We start from the raw sequence: 22,771 nt of genomic DNA, 5'->3' as shown, positions 1-22,771 counted from the left end.
AGTTTTTTAATACTTTAATGTGGTTCAAACTCCTGTTGTTAATTTAAAAGTGTCACAAAGTAACTCTACTTGTCACGCTGAAGACAGTGATATATAATTCATCCAAATCGGCCAAGTGAAACCCAAATTTTGAGTGTGCTGAAAACTGAGCAGAGTTCACCGTGATCACTAACGAGCATAGAACAAAGGACGTCGCCATCTTTACAGTTGTCCAAGGGAAGAAAGGTGAGTCATGAAGTGCAACAAGTGCCTGAAGGAATTATCGTCCGACGGAAGTCATATAACCTGCAGGAAATGCGTCAGGAATCATCATCTTACATGTTCCGGATTCTCAGAAACAACATGGCAACACAGATACAATGCCAAACGAGAGGAATGGAAATGCATGTACTGCAAAGAGAACAAAGAAATGCCGCCACCCACGGTCAAAATGATTACGCCGGAGGCAGGATCGGACGATGAACTAAACAGACAAATAAATACCGGTGAGTCTTATAATTTGAGTTCCGTAAATTTATTAATAGAAAAAGGTTAATTTATTAATAGAAAAAAATTAAAAGAAAATTAGGCCTTGATTCTTATTTAAGTTCCTTGTTGAACGGGTGACTGTAGCAGCTTCTTTAAATGTTCTGGAATGGTAGTTGTCTTCTATGTAGGGTATATGACTCGTAATTCAATATTATGGTTGGTAGAGGCAAAGTGTGAAGAAAGGCCTGATATATCCTGTCTGTTATTCCTTACATAGCCTATGTGTTCTTTCTTTCTTGTATCAAAACTTCTAGATGTCTGTACCGCAAGAACAAGGTATGCTATAAACGCCAGAGTATTTGTAGAAAGGCTGGCTATCTTTCGGTGATCTTATAAACTTTTGAATGGTCTCAATAGGTTTGAAGGTTACTCTGATATTATATGGTTTTAGAAGAAGAGCTAATTTTCTGGATATGGCACTAATAAAACATACAGTAATATAATAATTAAACTAATATTTACTTGACTATCATACAGAATTAAGTCTTTAATTTATTAATAGTTCATTTATCTCTGGAAAGCGCCCTCTATTCATACTCTGTTAATATAGTTGAGGTTTCCGCGATGTGGGACTTTTAATAATTCCTATCAAGTGACATTTATTTGAAGGTTGTTGATATTTTAGTGTGTCGTTAAAGCGGAAGAAAGGAAATTTTACTTTCAAGGAAGAAAATTAGTCGTTAACTGATAGGAGGTATGTATAAAATTTTTGCCTTATTTATTTCCTAATGAAAGTTTACGTGCTGTACCAATGTTTACGATAAGTGCGTAATCAGATTTAGTAAACATATGTATAATTAATACTGCAGATGCTGTGTCGTGATTAAAATTCTCATTAAAATAATATAAGACACTTAATTGAGAAAAAAATAAATTACACGTTTCAATAATGTTTGCATAATTCAAACAATTTGAGTTTTAATCGCAAATTGGAGACGTCATACTTGTCATTATTAAATTCAGCCACGTTTTGTTATATTTGTATGATTACACTCGTGGGAAAGTTAGACTTATGTGTTTAGTTTCGTAACAGCATTATATTTGTATATACGGAAAATTTCAGCTTATATTGAAATTTAAGTTGCATAAACGATGTTTATGCAACTTAAAACTTCGAATTGCATAACTATGATATTAACAATGTGTTTTTACACTTTTTTTCACTTACAACGATCGTTTTAAATTTACAATGATTAATGATTATCCACTCAAAATGATTCGAAAATTATAAATAATATTGAATATCCAAGCATTCTAGGATATCTACAGTCCGCTTAGCTCGTAAATGTGACAGTCTCCACACTTCTCCATAATACGGGCAATCAGACTTCAGTCGCATGAGATATTTTTTTGTGAATCTTGTTGATCAAAATATTTCCAGAAGGTGTTAGGAATTTGAAAACAATAAAAGTGCACAATACGGAAATATATCTTTATTTGAATCTCTGGAGAATATCCCCTTCGACGACGTATAACGCCTTGCTCACTTCTGCTTTACTGGGCATTATATCGTTGGGAATATTTCAGCAGAAAATCCCATACACGATTTGAAAGTAAGAAATTTCATTATATCGGGAAAGAAATCTCTGGATCTCATTATTTCTTATTCCTGTCCTTTGTCATCTATTGTATATTTCTTAATCGCATGCGACGCAGTAAGCGATCCGAAATAATTTTTTGCTCGATTCAGAATTCATCTTTTTGTTGGTAATACTTAAGAACAGAAATCCACATGAAATCCGCTTTTTGTGATTGAAACAGGACTGAAACAGTAGTCATAAAGCCATGGACAATTTAAAGAGTGTCCGCCCCAGTAATGAATTTTTACAGACAAGGAAGAGAAGTTGTAAAGATTTTTGTTTATAAACACCAGACATCGAAAATACTCATGGTGGAAACACTTTAGGAGACGTGAAAAATATGACTGAAGGAGGGGATTTTATCTTATTCATTCAGGTAATGGTTGAATGTTGAAGATTCTTCTAGGAAACTTGCGAAAAATATCATGGACGTCTGTCGAAATCGATAGTAAAGAAACTCTCAAGAGATGAGTATATTGAGAAAACAAATAGTGATAGAAATGTAAGATGTTTGCAACTATAATAACATTTTGAAGAGTTTGACTTTTCAAGCCTCTGTTAAGCAGGAAATATTTAGACATCTCACGATTAGGATAAGTTCTCATGGGATGCGTGAATACCTTATCTCCTGCCAACATCTCTTCAAGAGGGTGTATTTTAAAACTATAACAAGAATAATGAAACAACAAATAAATATAATACTATAAATTATTTTCAGTTAACGTAAATTCTAAAATAACATGAAAAAGTTCATTTCTGAAGATAATTTATTTCAATTCTTAAAATAAATATTTTCTACAGTACAATTTGGTTAAAAACAAATACTAGTTACTACAAGAACAGAGTTATAATATGATCATATCGCTAAAATTTAATTGTAACAAGAGGTAATATATGCAGAAATGTCTCAAGATTTTCCAGCAATTTTCATGAAATTTTCTATTAAAGTGATTAACTAGGTGTCAGTCGAGGTTAAAAATTACCATTTTCCCAAATCAAAGGGTCTTCAGAGTGTAAGAAATACATCATGCTTTGAACGTACATTGCAAAGACATACGAGGTTTTAGTACGAATATTGCCGATTTGATATTTCTGGAAGTAGGATGACCATGTGTAAGGTTTTCATTGCTATGACTTCGCTGATAGCTTTTAAGTACTGATGAGATGGCAAATTGCTACCCATATATTTCTCATAAGTAATGTTTCTCTTCATTATTCCTAAATGGAAGTTAAGGATTCATTGCTGAAAAAATTTCTTCACACACATCAAAGAGGTGGACTTCTCAAGATTATGACCACATGGATGTGTACAATTCTTTGTTAGACAGAAGAAAGTTTCAAAACACACTTGGAGAAATTCAAGGCTTTCCTCTTATAGGAACTGTTGAGTGCTTCTTCATTTGTATATTTTCAGAAAATTCTTTAACCCATGTGAAACAAACGAAGCAATTTGTTTTCTTTATGCATCTTTAAGTATTTTTTTATAATTTCAAGGAGCTGCAAACTTAATATCCCACTATAAACAGCTTATAGGTTTTTTATTGTGAATTCCTTAAGTGCGTTTAAGATCCCTTCTTGGAGATATTTTCTTTCTTCACACAGAACAGATGAATGGTTGCTCTTTACCATGTAACCTGACGAGCATTTGAGGTCATATGAACGGCAGAATTGATATTCACAGTGAACAACTAAATAGGTTTCTATTCTTGTGAATCCGTAAATGTCTTTTAAGTGAATTTCGTCGACAAAATTTCTTTTCACACCAAGAGCAGCTGAAGGGTTTTTCTTTAGTGTGAACTCTTTAGATGCTGTGATTGAGAGAATTTCTTTTGACACACCGAACAGCTGAAGGGTTTCTCGTTATTGTGAATCATTGAATGAGTTTTAAGATTACTTCGCTGAGAAAATTTCTTTTCACACACTGAACAGTTGAAGGGTTTCTCTTTAGTGTGAACTCTAAAATGAATTTTAAGACTCTGCGAATGATCGAATTGCTTTTCGCACACTGAACAGATAAAAGGTTTATGGTTTGTATGAATTACTAATTTCTTTTCGCTCTCATTTGAATTGAAAAAATCTCTTTTCCATTTTTTGCAGATGAATTTTTCAGTACAATTCGTTGATGATTCACTTTGAAGTAACACTATCCGACTTGTTTTCTTCATCTTTATATTTCTCCAGTTTCGTTGGAAATATTTCCATGTTGATTCCTCCGGACGACGAAACTTCTCGTATTGATTTCAGAAACTGAAACGAAGGAATACAAAACATAAGCTAAATGCATATAAGCAACGAAAATCTAAATGTAACATCATTTGATTATTTTTCAGTCTGTTAATTATTTGTGATTTTCCTCGAAAAAGTGAGATGGGTTTAACTGTTCTCGAAACAGAATATGATATTTTTGCAGCAGTTCATTCTGTTGAAAAATCAGACAATAATGTCAACTGTGATGAGAAAATTTCCTTGTTCTCTAAAATAGTTTGTTTGACACATATATCACTCATAGGGGCTAGCCACCTTATCCTTGGGACGGGAACTGCTTAGATGGACGAAGAATAGCTCCGAAGGCCACTAGCCCTAACTCATGAAGGGAAGAAGAAGAACAAGAAGACATATATCACTGATTATAAATAGAGATTTTTTTCATTTAGTGGAGCAACGTTTTATTATCAACGTTGATACCATTCAATAATTGATTATAATTTCGCTTTCTCTGCAGACGGGACAGTATATTAGTAGAACATATCTCTTTCTATAGAATAGGGTAAATTAGCAGAACACAAGAAATCAGAAGATTCCCACTTTGATAAGATATATCTGGATACCATAAGCGTTTTGCAACTGGACAATGACCCACTTCATTATCACAAATCAATGATTACTATTTTAAAAACGGTAGCAGTGGTACTATCAAAAATATAAGCCAATCACACTGCTTTGATAATTGCACGACATGTAATACCCTTTATATTAAATACAATCAAAAGGTCCTTGGATAAGGTACAACATACGAACAAACATGACGCAAAGAAAAGTTTCCTACTAGAAATTACATCTCCATTGACAAACTAAGTAAGGTAAAGGAATATCGAATTCCTGCAAAGATTGGTTTGGATTTATTTATATATCCGAATTGGATTTATTTATAGATCTGATATTACCCAAATCAAACAATTTTGATGACATCGGATCTTCCAGCATCACTCCTACTTCTATGATACATTCTTTCCCCTGATGTTCTAACTCTATACTAGATATTTATTTATATTTTTTTATTGTTATAGCAAAAGGAATAAAAAGCAGCTACTTTTCAATGTCCGGTACAGAAAGGCAATCCAGAGAAAATTTAGGGATCTGCACTAAGGATTGTTGGAACATCCACCCTATTCCTCAAATTTTGCTCCTCTGACTTCTATCTCTTCCCAAAACTAAAAATCTTCCTCTGGTCAGTTTTTATTCGAATCAAGAGGGGATTGCAGCTGTATAGTGAGTGAAGTATCACTTAACAATATAGTGGGTGTAAAAAAAAAATAAAAATCAGCTAACGCCTTTTTATTCCCGTATACGGAGAGTAGGCGAGGCCATTTAGCACTATCTAACTTTTGGAGACTGAGTGGGCAGTTCAATCTCCACTGGTACCAATCAGAGATAGATGGCCCAAGGCTATCGCTAATTAAGCGGTACACAGTGAAGAGAGACAGCTCAAATGTGCCGCCATCTCGTGGTCCCTAACCCTAACACAATATATTTAATGTCTGAAATAATGTGGGTTCTACGGTCGATTTTCTTGAGTTTACGGGACGAAAAACCCGAGTTTCCGGGAGGAAAAACCCGCTTGCCCGTGCCAGAGATCGACTAACTCGGGAACGTCGAAAAAAGGCTTAGAAAAATTTCCTCTAGTCGTCGAATAGACTCGAAACCAAGTCTTCCTTCGTGGTAATTTGCAGATCTTACTCAGAACCACTACAAGGACGGGATAATGACGCTGGAATAAATGTATTAGTGTTAAGGGAGACTATGTTGAAAAATAAAAATAATTTTGAAATTATAAATTCCTTTTCTCATTGTTAGGCCGAGAATCTCTTAGACCACCCACATATAAAACATATTTTATCATTTTAATATATACAAATAGGTAACAGGCATTTTCGTGAGTGGGATTGTCAATAATCTTCAATTTAATAATGTAATTCATTACATTATAGAACAAATACATTAATTTTTGTTATGATTGTTCAGAAATCTTCATCCTTTTTAAAAGTATATTAAAAGTATAATGGAGCATGAATAATGTAAAAAATTTAAATCCTTTAGATTTCAGATTATGTCCTTCTATCATGAAGGAAAGCAGGATTTTTTGATTAACTTGACTGAGGCGATTTCTAATGTGTATTATTTAATTATAAGAATAAAACAAAAATTTTCACATGTCGTCCTTGATTTTTGTAGTGGAAATACTTTTAAATACATAATTTAAACGTTTGTTGAATTAAATTCCTATTTAATTAAAATATATAATAAAACGCATTTTAAAAATCCGAAATGGTACAAAAAGTACCTTGCTGTGGCAGATGTTAAACGAATCACACAAAAATGAGATACTTATATAACGTAAGAATAAACATTACGTTTCAGCCATTATTTCCAATGTGTAAGAACAGAATGCTAATAATATAGTGGGTGAGAGATTGCTCATTTTATGAACTTGACTGCATTTGTGGCTGGTGCGTTTCTGAGTACTAAGGAGGAGATCAGAACTTACTCCACCTTTACCACTTGTTTCCCCAGTTCTGAAAATACTTGAACCTGGTTTGCTTACACTTGGATAAAGAATTAAACGAAATATATAATCGGTACTTGTTTCCGCATTAATTGAATTAAATGAATAATAACAGTTTAATTATCAACTACCAGATTAGCTCTCTCTAATAAAACCATCCATTCTAATTTTTTTAATTTCCTTTTTTATTGCCAATTTTCACTGGTTTAAATTTTTGAATGGTAAAGTAATCAGTGTTGGAGACTGATTTTCAGCCCTCTAAATGCTTTTCTAAACTTCTCCCGTGTATTCTTAAGAAGGGACAGTTACGATTATCATTCCTAACTCTCCCTGCGTCAATATAACAAAGTCAACAGTCGATCTCGGTTCTTGAGCTACTCAGATTGAGCATGAAGAAATGACGATTCTCTCTCCTTAGCTCATATAAATTTTTCTCACCAATCGGAGAAAATCGAATGATCATACCAACTCTTCAAACTCGGCAGACCAATAATGGAAGTCCTTTCAGGTGTATCATGTTTTTCCTCTACACGGTTGAGACAAGAGTAGACCCCATTCCTCTTAGAGGGGAAATTCAGTCCCACGCGTTTTCTTTCATATGTTTCTACATTCCATGTGCGACTTTGGTGTAATAGATCTTTTCAGTTGTCTGTTCAAAACATTTATACCGAATGTCAAACAAACAAAAAAAAATTATTACGGATATTTTTTTTCTGCTTTAAATTTCGTATACCTGATTACTACACGATGTCCAAGAGTAACAACCGCGTTTCTGAAGTAGCTTTCATCGACATCTTTAGTTGCTAATTTTCTTTATTTAAAAGCTTCAATAGCTATAAGCAAATCATTAACACTTCGAATCCGATATTGATAGGTCTACTCTCACGAAAATTGCATCAAGTCTAAACGACAGCCAGAATTCAAACCACGACTTTCATCCAACTGTTTCTAATGTTATCACTTTTGTATAGGCCTACTGCATTGTTAGACATGGAAAAAGCTAATCTCATTTCTAGTTTACTTCATATAATGAACAGGTAATGTTCATTTTTCATCCAATTAATGTCATTTAAAGTGGATGGAAACGCTGTCTTGGTCATGCAGCAATTTCATTCTCCATTTCTCAACTGCAATCTATCAAGAAGGCTTGAAATTAGGATATATTCACCCTTAGAAGTGTGAATGACAGTTCTTTATCATGTGATTACTGGTCACTTTCACTGATTCCGGTTCTTTTAAAGTAATGGATAAAACTATTAAAATTCAACAGGCTTGGAGTCTCCCAGTTCATAAAGCATTTTCGATTCTTTCAGCCAATGAACAGATTTCTTCATGTAAAAACATCAAATGCATTGTTTCGAAGTTTTCAAACTATATATATTCGCTAACTTTCGAAAATAAAATCACAGTAAAACATTCTCTGCTTTAACTTCCATTTTTGCTTTTGGCAACACTCAAATCTAATTTCTCTTCGCATCCATGTGAGATAATTATCGTCTCCTCAGCATCAATAAAACTATGGTTTTGTTTCGTTCAAAAAGGTTTTTACATCTGAACAGCTCATAACCAGTGGTGTATTTAGGTACAGGCCTAGAGCGGCAAATTTTGAGGAGCGGCGGAAATTTCCGAACGCTCTTTTTTGTAATTATACTTATATTACGAATTTACGATATAAATAGGTTATGCATGTAAATCAACATGTTCATTAAATATGGGGCGGTGGCACTTTCTGCGGGCCTAGGGGAGGGAAATACCTAAATACGCCACTGCTCATAACATTAGGCAAATTAATACTTCACATGGTAGCACTCAACGACATAAAAAGGCAAAAGGCTGTGCGTATCGAATTGTGTTTGAAGGAAACTCGTTACGTAGGAATAAAGTTGCAAACATGTCTGTCTTGCAATCTCTCCATGACATCATCTAGATGATTTCATTAGGAAAGTAGAATTACTGGAAAGCTTGAAGGAGTACCGATTTTGCCAGAAAGTTTGGAATCTCGAATTCAATCCTTTGGTTAGCGCTTGAAACCAATGGAATGCAATACGAGACGATTGCTATGAGGTTGCCATGCTCTACCACGAAGTGTGAACACAGAGTTTTGGATATGACAGCAAACCGTAATAGACTCACCACGTCAGGTCAGCTTGCATATCGGCTCCATTAAAGCAAAGATAAACAATAATATCCAGGATACAATGCACGTCGTGTTACATCTATTAATTTATATAGAACCGCAAAGTTCTTCGATGAGTTCAACCAGAAAAAGATCCTCCACAAGAGATTACATTCTGACTATCAACCAAGTAATTGGAAAGGTGAACGGATATCGACTTCCTGCAGATTTAATGTTTGGTTATTTAGAGAAAGGTTTTGAAATTATCATTGAGAGATGAAGGAGATATCATTCAGAATGTTTTGTGCTACATTATAAGTATTTAGGAATCTTAGATGCAGATCATTCGCGTGGATTTATTTACATACTCATAATTTGGGTGATATCGGATTTCCTTCTATCTCTCCTCTTGCTATGCTAAATTCCTTTCTCTGATGTTTTAACTTTAAACTAGCTTCATATAATATTTCTGCCTGTTAAACGCGTGTGTTCTCTGGCCAATTTGATTGGTCCATATTGTTTTCGTCCTCTCCATCAGGGTAGCTTACTTCAAACTCAGTTGTGAATATGAAGACTAGAATTGTCAAATAAAATATGACAATTCTCTATTGTCATATTTTACCTGCTACAAAAAATTAACATTAATAAAATGAATTGTTCATGAAAACAGTTTTTAATTATCAATCTTCACCAGAAGGACAATTGAGCTCACTTCGGAGTTTTTTGACAAATGGATCTGTAAAAAACATGTCTAGGGTTGTTTGCTTCTGCCTCTTTTTTAAAATGTTTCGAAAAACTGCATGGACTTTTCACTAAATAGATCTGCAGTTCTGATAACCTCAGATTTGTTTGGATTCCATTTAATAGCAACATTTTGAACTTCCTCCCACTTTGCCAAAACATTTTTGATTTCAGCAGTTTTTTCTCTCCATCCTCATCTTCAGATGAAATTTCCATTTCCTTTTCTTCACATTGCTGCTTGAAAAGTTCTTTTAGCTCGTCAGTAGTCAGTTCTCGGTCATGCATCTCCAATAATTCTTCAACATCTTCTTCCTCTACTTCCAAGTTAAGATCATGAGCAGTTGCCACAATATCCTTTACTAATTCGTGTCCTTCATCTGAAGTTTCTTCATTCCCAAATGGACACAGTTTCTTCCATGCTACTTTGAGACATTTCATTGTTACTTCTTGCCAAGCCTTTACAATTAGCCTAATTGCTATGACAATGTTGAATTCTTCCTTACAAAATTTTCTTAGGGTTATGTTGGTAACCTCACACATTTCAAAGCACCTGGTAAAAAGTGCCATTGTGTAATGTTTTTTAAATTTTGCAATTGTCAGCTGATATCCATAGGTTGAATCAGAGATGTAGTCTTGGGAGGAAGAAAAATCACCTTGATAAAATCTAATTCCTCTGGTAGCTCTTCTTGTATGCCCGTTGGATGGCCAGGTGCGTTATCCAAGGTTAAAATGGGTTTCTCTGAGTGGTAGATTAACATTGGTTTTACCTTGCAGTCTCCACTTGCATTTGCTGCTAAAAGCAATGTTAACCTATCATTCGTTGGTTTATGCCCAGGAAGTGTTTTTTCTTCTTTTGTGATAAATATCCTGTTGGACATTTTCTTCCAAAGTAACCCAGTCTCATCACTGCCTACCTCAACAAGAAGACTCGTTGAGGTAGGCATTCTCCTATAATTCTTGTAAAGCTATTGACAAATTTATCTGCTGCTGCTGCTTTGTCAGCAGCAGCTGCCTCTGTGTCTGACCCTATGAATTCCTGTTCTTTTTTAAAGTTATCAAACCAATCTCTGCTACCTTTGAAATCATCATCATCATCATCTACCTCAGAACTTGATCCCGAATTCTTCTTTTTCAAATCTTGATAAATCTGTTTAGCTTTCTGACGGATTGCATTTCGAGATGTACTATCGCCCGCCATTTCTCTTTCTTTGATTCAAATTAGTAATAGATTTTTCCATTTGCTCAAAAAAGAAGCCCTCCGATCTTCAACCTTGAAGTTCCCTTAGCAACCTTAGCTACCATAAGTTCTTCTTTCTTAGCCAAAATGGTTGATATTGTATAATGACTGGTTTCATATATTCGAGCTAGCTGCATAACTTTCACACCTTCATGATGTTTTGCTATTATTTCTTTCTTCTGTTCAATAGCGAAAATTCCCCCCCCCCCACCTCAGTGGCTTTCTTTTTGGGACCCATTTTGTCACACAGTAAAAAAAATTCACTCTATAAAAAAAAAGATACGCAAAATACGGTATTATTACAAATTGTACAACACTAACACAAGGGATACAAAAAACATATCACCTGAAAATAAAAGTAAAAGTTCAAAAAAAAAAAAACTTTTTGAAATAAAAGTTAACAGTTAAATTCGAAACCTGCCATTTTTGACTTAGTGCATTTTGCTTGTAAGGTGACGATATTAGATACAGCACTTACCGTAACATACACTGATTAGCAGCTTATAGATATAACGATTATTATACAGATGAGATTTCATTTTGCCTTTTGATGGCGAACGAACAGTGACACGCACCCGCCGATTTATTGTCTATATGAACTAACACACACATAAAATAAATGCTTAAATACTCATTTTCATCATAAAACGCATTTATAACCACAAATTTTAAAATAAAGCACAGTACACTACAAGAAAAGAAACAATAAACGGAAAACGTAAACAGCTGGCTATGATGGGTCAAACATATCTGCGCTTCACAGCTATGCCGCGTGGCTGTTCTCTATTCGACAATGTCTTCCCGCGCGTGGCTGAGGGCGATCGGAAAATTCCAGTTTTTTAGATCGGATAGAGGTTCACATAATCGAGAGTCGTTAACCAAGAGATTTTTTTTCTTACAGCCACTCGTCGTTAACCCAGTACGTCGTTATCTGAGGCCGTTGTTAACCATGGCACCACTGTATTCCATAAATATCATCTTGATGAGAGCTATAAAGTCCTTACGGTCACTAACAAAAAAAGCGAGGTAGTCATAAAAAGCGTTCTACCATGATTAGCTTTCTGATATTTGTTCAACACTCAAGACGTGCAAAAAGAGCGAGTTCTTTGGTTTCAAGATTTCCATCTTTAGATCTCACACGTGAACACGCATTATTTCTTCCGAAACCATTTTCACGTAAAGTGTCGCTCCGGGCAAATTTTCACTGACATACATCACAAGTGAAGCGATGTTCATTGGAATATTATTAGAAGTGTTTACGGTTTTCGGATTGGGAAAATTTCTGTACGTAGACTGTACAATAATAAAGGTTTTTTTTTATTGCAAGTTCTCAAGTGTAATTTGAAAAATCCTGTATGAGTGAAATTTCTTCTAGACTGCGGATGTGAAATGTTTTGTATGATTTCTTACGTTTAATAACAGTACTTGAATATCTTTCCACACAAATGAGATGCCTTCTCATTATTATATCTCAAGTGCGTTTTAAGGGTTGATGGATCTCAGAACTGTAAATTTTTTCGTCTTCTGAGGGTCTGTTGATTAGAAAATGTATTGTTACAGGTGGCGAAATAAATCGTTTCTTACCATTAGGATTCCCCACACGTCTCTTGAGATCTATTAATCGAATAAATTGTTCATCACTGAAGAAGTGCGTTTTTTTTTAAAGTCGGGCGAGAAAATAATTCTTACAATTAATAATGAAAGAGCGTTATTTCATTTCAATGAGAAATTCCCTTCCCATATTTTTGTATAATAGAGAGGTGTGTTCTCTGGCCAGTTTGACCCTACTGCGTACGACCTTTTTTTTTTTTTTTGTCTCCATCAGGATCGCTATATTCAGCTTAAGATGTGAATATAAAGGCGATCTTTATCATAATCAAACTGAAATGACCAGTTAACCAACTTGTGTATAAATAACATTGATTTTGGACGCAAAGTGAAACATTTCGCAGCGCGATGTTTGAATGATTACTTAGTTGGTCAGATTACTTTTGATGAGAATAGTTTCATATTTTAAAAATGCAAAGATATGTACATATTTTACCATTTCAGTGTATACAGATATCAGTAAGAGGATGTTCGTGATTGGAATTATCAGTAATCTTGAATTCAGTAATGTAAATACCTTACATTGTTCAAATAACATATTTATAAATAAACATAATTATTGCTGTTGTGTTATTCCATAATCCTGATAATTTTTAAAATATTAAAAGTAGAATGAAGCATGAATGCTAACTTTGTAAATGACACAATTTCAGATCGTCTTTGTATCATGAAGGAGAGCAAGATTTTTTTGCAATAATTTGACTTTTCTAATATCTATTTTTTAATTGAATGAATAAAACTAAATTATCAAGTCGTTTTTGACTTAACTAGTGGAAGTTTTTTTTTTAAATATATAATTTCAATATTGGTTAAATTCATTTCGAATTTAATTAGAAATAGATAATAAAAAGAATTTGAGAAATTCCGAAATGGCACAAAAATTACCTTCATCTGGCAGAGCACGCGATTGTAAAACGAACCACAAAACATAAGACATGTATACAACGTAACAATACAATCAGAATAGACTGGGTGAGAGATTACTTATAAGGAAAGAGGATTATAATCCCTTCTTCCAGATTATTAGTCAGGTTATCCCGTTGTTTTATTGGGTAACGTTCGATGAATGCTGCGTAATTAATGAATGACATCATTAGCAGATAATATACGAACAAGGGTAGTAAAATCCTATATTTATATTGTCCACATGGGACGCTTATTTAATAAAAATAGTGAATGTAATTTTGTTTATAAATCACCTCCCTTTTTGCAAAAAAAACTATATCATATTGAGTTATTAATATAACTTGCATTCTTTTATTTTACATCTATCACTATAGAAATAATGTGAGAATTCATGTATCATCTCTGTATTAATGAGAAACATATAGAGGAAAATATATTTTAGTTAATCTGGACATAACAGTTTATGTATGCGACTACACATTGAAGTTGACGGGTCATCTCATGAACTGAACAAGTGTGGCTAGCATTTGCGAGTGCACAGTCTCAGAAATGAAAATCAATTTAATATGATGCTGATAGAATAAGAGAGTTCCATTCGTCTTGTGGACAACTCCGTTTTGGAGAATGGCGAAACTCTACAATACTGCGTTCAGCATTCTCCAAAGTATGGTGCCTTATTCAATCATGTAATGCTAGATGTTTACAGCAATAACCAGGGGTGTAGTCGGGGCAGGGCGACGCCCTGGTACTTTTTTAAAACTATCAAAAATTTTAAATTCATTATAATAATAAGACTTATAATGCATTTCCAGCTTTCGGTCAAAAAATACAGCTCGCTGCTCTTGTCATTTTCGTTTCAGAAAACAAGGCAATCTCTCTGCCATATAGCCGTCGCAATAATAATAATAATCCACACTTCGTGCTCTGGATTTTTGTTTCCAAGGTTTGTTTTGTTTTGTTTCCCTGGCACTATTTCTTTTAGGACTACACCCCTGGTAATAACCTGCACCAAGAGTGCATATTATTTCATTATTTTGTACCGAGTTTCACTAGATATGCAATATCTAGTCACATCTTCCACAAAAAACTACTCTCTTAATCAATAAAGTTCTAAAGTAAATAGCAAAAAAAAGTAGTTAAAAAAATAGCATTGTACTCTGATTAGGTTTTGTGATATATGCCAAGAACAGAGAGGTTGAAAACATTTGGTTTTGTATGAAGATTTCCAACATCTTTAGATTTCTATGCAAGTGTGTATTATTTCTTTTTGTATCGGTGTGATTTCACGAACAAACTGCCTTTTTTCGAATATGTGAAGTGATGAAGGTCACAGCTGTGATATTTTCAATTGAAAATTTCCCCGCAGTGACCATGTTACATATCACAATGGAAACGTTTTAGATTCCAATATTCTTAGATGTCTCTTAAGGTTTTCGATTAAGAAAAATTTCTTTGAGCAGATTATGAAACTGGAAAGGTTTTTTCGTTATTGTGAGTTCGCAAGTAATTTGAGAAAGCCTGTTATGAGTGAAATTCCTGCCACAGATGCCAAATGTGAAAGGCTTTTGAATGTATGATTTCTTATCTGAATAATACGACTTGAAGAACTAGCTAATGTATTTCCACGCTTTTCTGAGACAAGGTTTCTTCTCATGATGATATCTTACGTTTTAAGTGGTGATGGATCTCAGAACTATAAAGTTTTCGTCTTTTGAGGGTGTTGATTAGAAAATGGTTTGTTACATATGGCAAAAATAAACGATTTCTTACCATTAGGAATCTTCACACGTCTCTTGAGATGTTCTAATCGGATAAACGGTTTATCGCGAAGGTTCTTTCGTAAGGGTGGAATATGAAGTTTTTTTTTTTAATTTTTTTAAAGTCTATCGGGAAAATATCTTCATACAATCAGTACTAAAGAGCCATAGTTTTCATTTCTGCGGCGTAAATTACATAGAAATCGGGGGTATTAAAGATCCTACATTATTTCATAGTTCAATATAGGTAAAACCTAATAAATGTTAGTAACTTTGAAAAAGAGAGCTTCTGAGAATGCAATCCTCGGCATCGGGATGTCCTTAGGTTGCATTATTTAAAAGAACTGAGTCTGTATGTTTGCGCTTTTATTATTTGTGGATTTCATTAAGATGTCAGTGATCTAAACAAATGTTTCAAACTGGTTGGTTCTCTTCAGAGATAAGGCAGAAACCTTAAGGAAGGAAAAGCTGTTTATTCAGTATATTTCTTTAATATCTTGCAGTTTAAAAGTATAATTCTGGTTATTCATTTAGAGGGTGACAGAGGTCTTCCCTGCAATACTCCCCTCACCCCCCTCTCCTCCAGAAGATGTCTGCTCAGCCTAGTGGAGATGAGCGAGCTTATCATTTTCGGGTATCTTTTAGTGATGTCACCTCCAACTGATACTGATAAGTTTTTAGGGAAAAAAAAAAAAATTTTTTTTTTTTTTTTTTTTTTTTTTTTTCGCGAAGACCTCTGTCACCCTCTTGACTGCCCTTTCACTTCCACAACTTGATGCTATTTTTTTTTCCCTCCAAAGTTATCAGTATCAGTTGGAGGTAACATCACTAAAAGATATCCGCAAATGATAAGCTCGCTCATCTCCGCTAGCCTGAGCAGACATCTGCTGGAGGAGAGAGGGATGATGGGGTGGGGGAGCATTTAGCATCAGTTGGAGGTGACATGACTAAAAGAAATCCGAAAACGGCAAGCTAGCTCATCTCCCTTAGATGAGCAGACATCTTCTGGAGGAGAGGGAGCCTTGCAGGGAAGACCACTGTCAACCTCTCGACTACCCTTTCACACCCAACACATAATGCTATTTTTTTTTTCCATCCCAACAATTTCGGACATCCGCAAATGGCGAGATCGTTCATCTCCTTGGTTATCAGTTTGAGGTGACGTCACTAAGATATCTACAAATGGGTAGCTCGCTATCTTCCTTTGGATGAATTCGAGCCACAGAGATAAAGTTTGTACCATAATGTCACAAAGTAAGATAAACGCACATCAATCCACCACCATGCGAAAACATGTCTGTGAGTCATCTGCACGAAAGCTTCATTTTGGAAGGAATGGTCAGGGTAAAGGGTCAGGTAAACTACTATAAGGAAAAACAATCGAGTCGAGTGTCTTTTCAGTTACTGCAATTCGTTCATCCAGTGCAACTATCGTATTGTGTTGTGGTGTTTGTGTCCAGTAAAGTAAAATAATGAGTGAACCACAAATGTCTATGAAATTTTCTTTCTTCAGGAAAATAGTGTAAACTAAATATTGTGAAATATTTTTAGATAATTACAAGTTTCGATTTTTTTTCTTTGTAAGTAATATTTCAGCAAAATAAAATAAGCATTTGTAAAACTTAAATGAACAAAGATGTGTGTTGTGTTTTCCACAGTGAAATTTTTACTCAGTTATTCAGTTTAGAATTTGATAATTAAATCCATAACTTTATACCTTAATGCAATTCTATTTAATTATTGTATAAAAAAAATCACTACTGTGAAATTAATGCCAGGAACATGGGAAACCTGATATCCTGTAATTAATTATTTAGAAATTTGTCTAATGCTACCTATTGACATTTTTTGAGTTATCTGTAAACATTTCTTTCGCATACTCGAAAATCCTACCTGTTAAAATTTGGTGATTTTACAGAGAGAAAGAAGATAATTTTACCCAAAACGTGACTTAAACTCTTAAAGTTTGGTATAGAAAAAAGGTTTGTACTCTCCAGATAACATAAATACAAATTTTACCTTTCCCCACACAAAGTAAGATAAAAATTTGGTTATTACAGAGTGCAGATATTTTAACTCATCACGTTACCAAAGTCCTAAAAAAGCTTGATGTAAAAAAGAAAAGGTACATTTTTCTTTTCTTTTCAAATATTTGTACATGATAAAAGTTTAAAAATATATCACTGCCAGTCGAAAGTTTTTTTCTTTTTTTCAAAACTTAACACATAGTTGTAGTTTGGTGAATAAAGTACAAATGAACTGAAACGTGACAATTTGTTACTACATCTGTAGATACCTTCACCAGACTAGAAAAAAAGTCGTACCAAATTCAAACAATATGACTGTTAGAATTTGGTTATTTACAGAGAGACAACTGATATTTTAGCCGATCACATTACTCAAACTCTAAAAAAGTTTATTGTAGAAAATAAAAATGGTATCGTAGCATGCAGATAACAAATGAATCAACATCTATATATCAAATAATACTCTCCTTTGGAAGAGAAAAATCAAAAACATTAACAAACTTAATAGCCATACCCATTCTTCATTTAAATGATACCAAATGATGAAAACAATATGGGTATGAATTTCCAAACTTTGAAAAGCTGATGAATTTCTTGCTTGCTGTGATCATAAAGTTATTTGAATGTAAACATTTTATTTTTCTATACAATTTTTCTTTCTTTCTTTCTTTTCATTTTGACAATATGGATATGAATTTCTTGCTTACTGTGATCATAAATATTTATTTAAAGGTAAACATTTTATTTTTCTTGCGAGTCGAAACTTATTTCAAAACTTTAACACCCGTACATTCTAGTAATGGGGGAATTAAAAACAGAGACCATACCAAATAGCGGATTTGTAGTTTTGTGAATAAAGTAAAAATGAACTGATAAGTGACAGTTTGTTACTACATCTGTAGATACCTTCACCAGACTAGAAAAGCAGTCGTATCAAATTCTAACAATACGACTGTTAGAATTTGATTATTTTACAGACAAACAGCTGATATTTTAGCCAATCACGTTACTTAAACTCTTAAAACGTTTGTTGTAGAAAATACAAAGGTATCGTAGCATGCAGATAACAAGGAACCAGCATGAATGTATCAAAAAAAAAAAAAAAAATGACCGCCATTGGAATAGAAAATCAATAACATTAGCAAAGTTTATAGCCAGAACTGTTCTTCATTTAAAGGATACCAAATGATGAAAACAATATGGGTAGGAATTTCAAAACTTTGAAAAGGTGAATTTCTTGCTTGCTGTGATTCCAAAATAATTATTTGAAGGTAAACATTTTTTTCTTTACAATTTTCTTTCTTTCTGAGCTATATTCATTTGAAATAAGAATACATAATTATTTTTTGTGTTGGAAAGAATATCTAATATAATAATTGTGTTAAAATATATAAATATCCCTACTGTAAAAAAAAAAAAAGTCGGGGTGAGAGGACAACAGTCAAAATACAAATTTAAGTAAGACCATAACATTTTTTTTTTTCTCCTTGTAAAATTTAATGCCACAAACTAACCAGATTTTTGTTATTTTATTTTATTTATTTGACTCAGTGAATTAAAAGTCTTATTTGTTCATGCAAGCCCTCAAATATATCAAGAAACTGCCAACTCTTGGAAGCAAAAGAAATCGGGTATTAAATTAATAACCAGAATTTTAGTGGAGAAGATTTCACCTGAAATGTTACAATACTGCTGGAATTTGGTTATTTTACAGAGTCATTAGATATTTTAAACCGACACGTTACTACACACACGATTTCACACTTAGGTACAACAAATTGGTGACCGGATAAGAGAGAGATCTTTAAGATAAGACTTACTGAGAAATCTACAGTGTTGGAAAATAAATTCACATTTTATTTATTCATTAATTTTGCTCAGTTATTCTGTTAAAATATGTAATTAAACTGAATTTTAAAAGTAAAATACAGAAAATAACCAGTCAATTTGAAAAAAAAAAAAAAAATCATTTCACTTGTCAGAATTCCATACCCTAACAGCAATCGGAATTCGAAACCGGAAATAACACTTGCCCTAAACAAAACGGCGCATACTTTCCTACCAAGCTTGGGCACGAGTGGGAAAGACTTAATACAAGAGAACCAATCGGATAGTAATGTAAATTAAGTAGTCCACTAGCTTTTCTGGTTATTGACAGAAATATCTTTCAACTCCTATGTTTTGTGGTGTGAATATATGTTAGCCACAGTAACCTATAATGAAAATGTGAACTGTCTTTTCAGACTTGTTTGTGTTCTGTGAATATATGTTAATCAACAATTTGGAATATTCAGAAAACCTAGATAGTACCAAGATGTTCCCATTCTGGAAAGAAATGTAAGTTTTTTTGTTTAACTTGAACATAATTGATAATTGTAATACAATAATCAATGTTCGTATGTTTTTTGGTAAGCGTAATTCTAATACTGAATAGTTTTTTTTTCGTAATCATCATAGGATACATATTAAAGTATCAACATGGATACATTAGCGACTTTTCATGTCTAATGTGTGTGTGATTAAGGACACCATTATAATTAAATTATTCAGAAAACCTAATCACACCCTTCATCACAACATACTCTAAGAATTCCCACCCTTTAACAGTAAAGAAATACCCCAAAATGGCTGGACGTCGATAGAGCATGGGAAGTGATCAAAGAGCATTTACAGGAGGTTATGGCTGATTGTATACCTAAGGTCCGAATTGTGAAACAAGGAGGGGTTAAATGGATGAATAACACCATTAAGCTTGAGCTGCAAAAAAAGAAACAACTATGGAGGGAATTTAAAGGGGTGACCTGCAGTTTTTTTATAGGAGGGGTTAAATGGATGAATAACACCATTAAGCTTGAGCTGCAAAAAAAGAAACAACTATGGAGGGAATTTAAAGAAAGGGGTGACCTGCAGGCACACGAACGGTATAAAGTACAGGCCAGAAGGGTAACGAGTGTGGTAAAAACAGCAAAAGCCGATTATGAAAGGAAACTAGCTATGCAAGCAAAAGAGAATCCCAAACAGTTCTTTCAATATGCTGCAAGCAAGAAAAAACTGTACATGGCAAAATGATTTTAAGGAATGACGATGGTAAAGAGTTCACTGAACCAGTCGATATAGTGGAGTTACTGAGCGCGCACTTTGCAAAAGTATATCATCCAGGTGGTGACGTTGAAAAAATGAAAGAACCATTAGTTTATATGGGAACTGTGATGAATGAAGTGGAGGTGAATAGTCTATTACAGAACCTTAATGTGAATACATCTGTGGGATTGGATGGTATACCGGCACGGGTCTTGCATGAAGCGGCTAATGAATTATCAGTGCCCTTGACCATGTTGTTTAATCTGAGTCTCGGGTCTGGCTTAGTCCCGAAGGCGTGGAAAGAGGGGAAAATAGTTTCACTGCATAAAGGAGGATCCAAGACTATGGCTGCAAATTACCGACCGAACAGCATATCAGGAGTCGTTGTCAAGGTCTTGGAGAAAGTAGTCAAGGGAAAAATACAGGAATGGATTGATGAAAATGAGATACTGTACAGAGGACAGCATGGCTTTGTGAAGGGTAGATCATGCCTCAGGAACTTGCTCAAGTTTTATAACAAGGTGACGGCTGAACTGGATAAGGGAAATGGGTTTACAGTGATACTGCTGGACCTGGCAAAGGCGTTTGACAGGATACCACATGGAATTCTAATCCGTAAACTACAACATATGGGAATGGATATAGGGTTGGTGATATGGATAGCTGGGTGGTTGATGGAGAGATATCAAAGAGTAGTTTATTCAGGAGTAGAGTCCAAAAAACGGCCTGTGACTAGTGGTGTGCCACAGGGTTCCGTTCTTGGACCTCTGCTGTTTAATCTGTTCATTAACGTATTGGGAAGGGTCTAAGTGGGACAGTTCATTTGTTTGCTGATGATGCAAAGTTGGGTAGGGCGATAGTGAATGCAGAAGATGTCAAAGTCTTGCAAGATGACTTAGATAGATTGGAGTTCTGGACTAAGGAGAATGGATGTAAATTTAATGTGACAAAATGTAAGGTTATGCATTTCGGAGTGAAAAGATTAGCAGCAGTATACCACATTGGTGGAACTATACTCCAAGAGATTGATGAAGCCAGGGACTTGGGAGTGTTGGTGGATAGGGAGATGAAGTTTAGGGGGCACATTGCGAAAGTAGCTAAATCAGCTCATCAACTCACTTGGTTGTTGAAAAATACCTTGACGAGCAGAGAAAAACAAGTTATTGTACCTCTGTACCGAGCCCTGATAAGACCTCATCTCGACTACTGTGCCCAGATTTGGTCACCTCGGTTCCTTCTTGATGGGGAGGAGGTTGAGAGGATCCAGAGGCGAGTGACTAAGATGATAGCAGGTCTATGGAATGAACCATATGAGAACAGGTTGAAGATTTGTGGGTTGCAGAAACTAGTTGATAGGCGGAAAAGGGGAGATATGATTGAGACATTCAAATTGCTAAAGGGATTCTATAGGATTAATTCAGATGATATTTTTGAGTTCAGGACTGGTGGTGGGAGAACTAGGGGACACCCATGGAAGCTGGGCAAGAGCATGGTTAGCAGGGGTGTTAGAGCTGGGTTCTTTACTTTTAGAGTGGTAAATGAGTGGAATAAGCTGCCAGAGTCTGTTGTGGGTGCTATGACAGTGAGCGAGTTCAAGGCAAGATATGATAGATACTGTGAGAATGTTGAACAGCTGTGTGAACATGATGTTTAGGGCCTCCCTCGATGAGTCTAAGGACTCCTGGAGTAGCCCGTAGTAATAATAATAATAATAAAAAAATGTATTGGAAAATTAGTACAATCATCTATAGAAGAAAAAAAAAACTGTATATGTTTGAGTTGCATAGCATATAATTAAATTATTCAGAAAACCTCGAAAGACTGTCGCCATCATGAGTTAAAAAAAAAAAATTGTATGTTTAAGTGACATAACATAATTAAATTATCATTCCAAACTCAATAACAACAAACATTCACGTCACGATTCCTTATCTTATCTTGATCTGGTCAGAAGTGTTCACCAATCACGGCACGATTCCTTATCTCTAATATATTTCCCTTTTCCATTCAAAACAACATCACTTATTTACAACTAACCAATGATGTCACTTATCTACATCTCATAACAACAAACATTCACGTCACGATTCCTTATCTTATCTTGATCTTCATCTGGTCAGAAGTGTCAACCAATCACGACACGATTCCTTATCTCTACTATCACCCATAATTCCATATGCACACCAAAACACAAGAACTAAAGCCATTGACACATGACCTCAGGGAAATTCCTGACATTCCAAACCCATGAAGCCATGCCCACCGGAAGCATTTGGTTTAAAGTGTCCCACCAATCACAACACGAATCCTTATCTCAACCATTACCCATAATTCCATAGGCGAACCAAAAAAATCCCCCACAATTCCATACACGAACCAAAATACAAGAACTGAAGCCATTGACACA

At 34.5% G+C, this 22,771-nt stretch overlaps 1 long non-coding RNA gene across 1 annotated transcript in view; it reads right to left on the bottom strand.

Moving 5' to 3' along the window:
* Window positions 1-2,907: 2,907 nt before the first annotated feature.
* LOC150095912 (uncharacterized) overlaps window positions 2,908-22,771 on the bottom strand; it is a 141,006-nt gene continuing 121,142 nt past the window's right edge. Inside the window, exon 3 of the long non-coding RNA XR_016549964.1 lies at window positions 2,908-4,355. This is a non-coding gene — a long non-coding RNA (uncharacterized LOC150095912). The remainder of the gene's footprint in view (window positions 4,356-22,771) is intronic.

The sequence above is a fragment of the Typopeltis vanoorti genome, chromosome 19 (assembly GCF_054136105.1).
Source record: "Typopeltis vanoorti isolate ZY-2024b chromosome 19, IOZ_Tvanoo_1.0, whole genome shotgun sequence".
NCBI lineage: Eukaryota > Metazoa > Arthropoda > Arachnida > Uropygi > Thelyphonidae > Typopeltis > Typopeltis vanoorti.
Note: the sequence above shows the minus strand (reverse complement) of the source record. Positions and strands in the feature narration are given on the sequence as shown.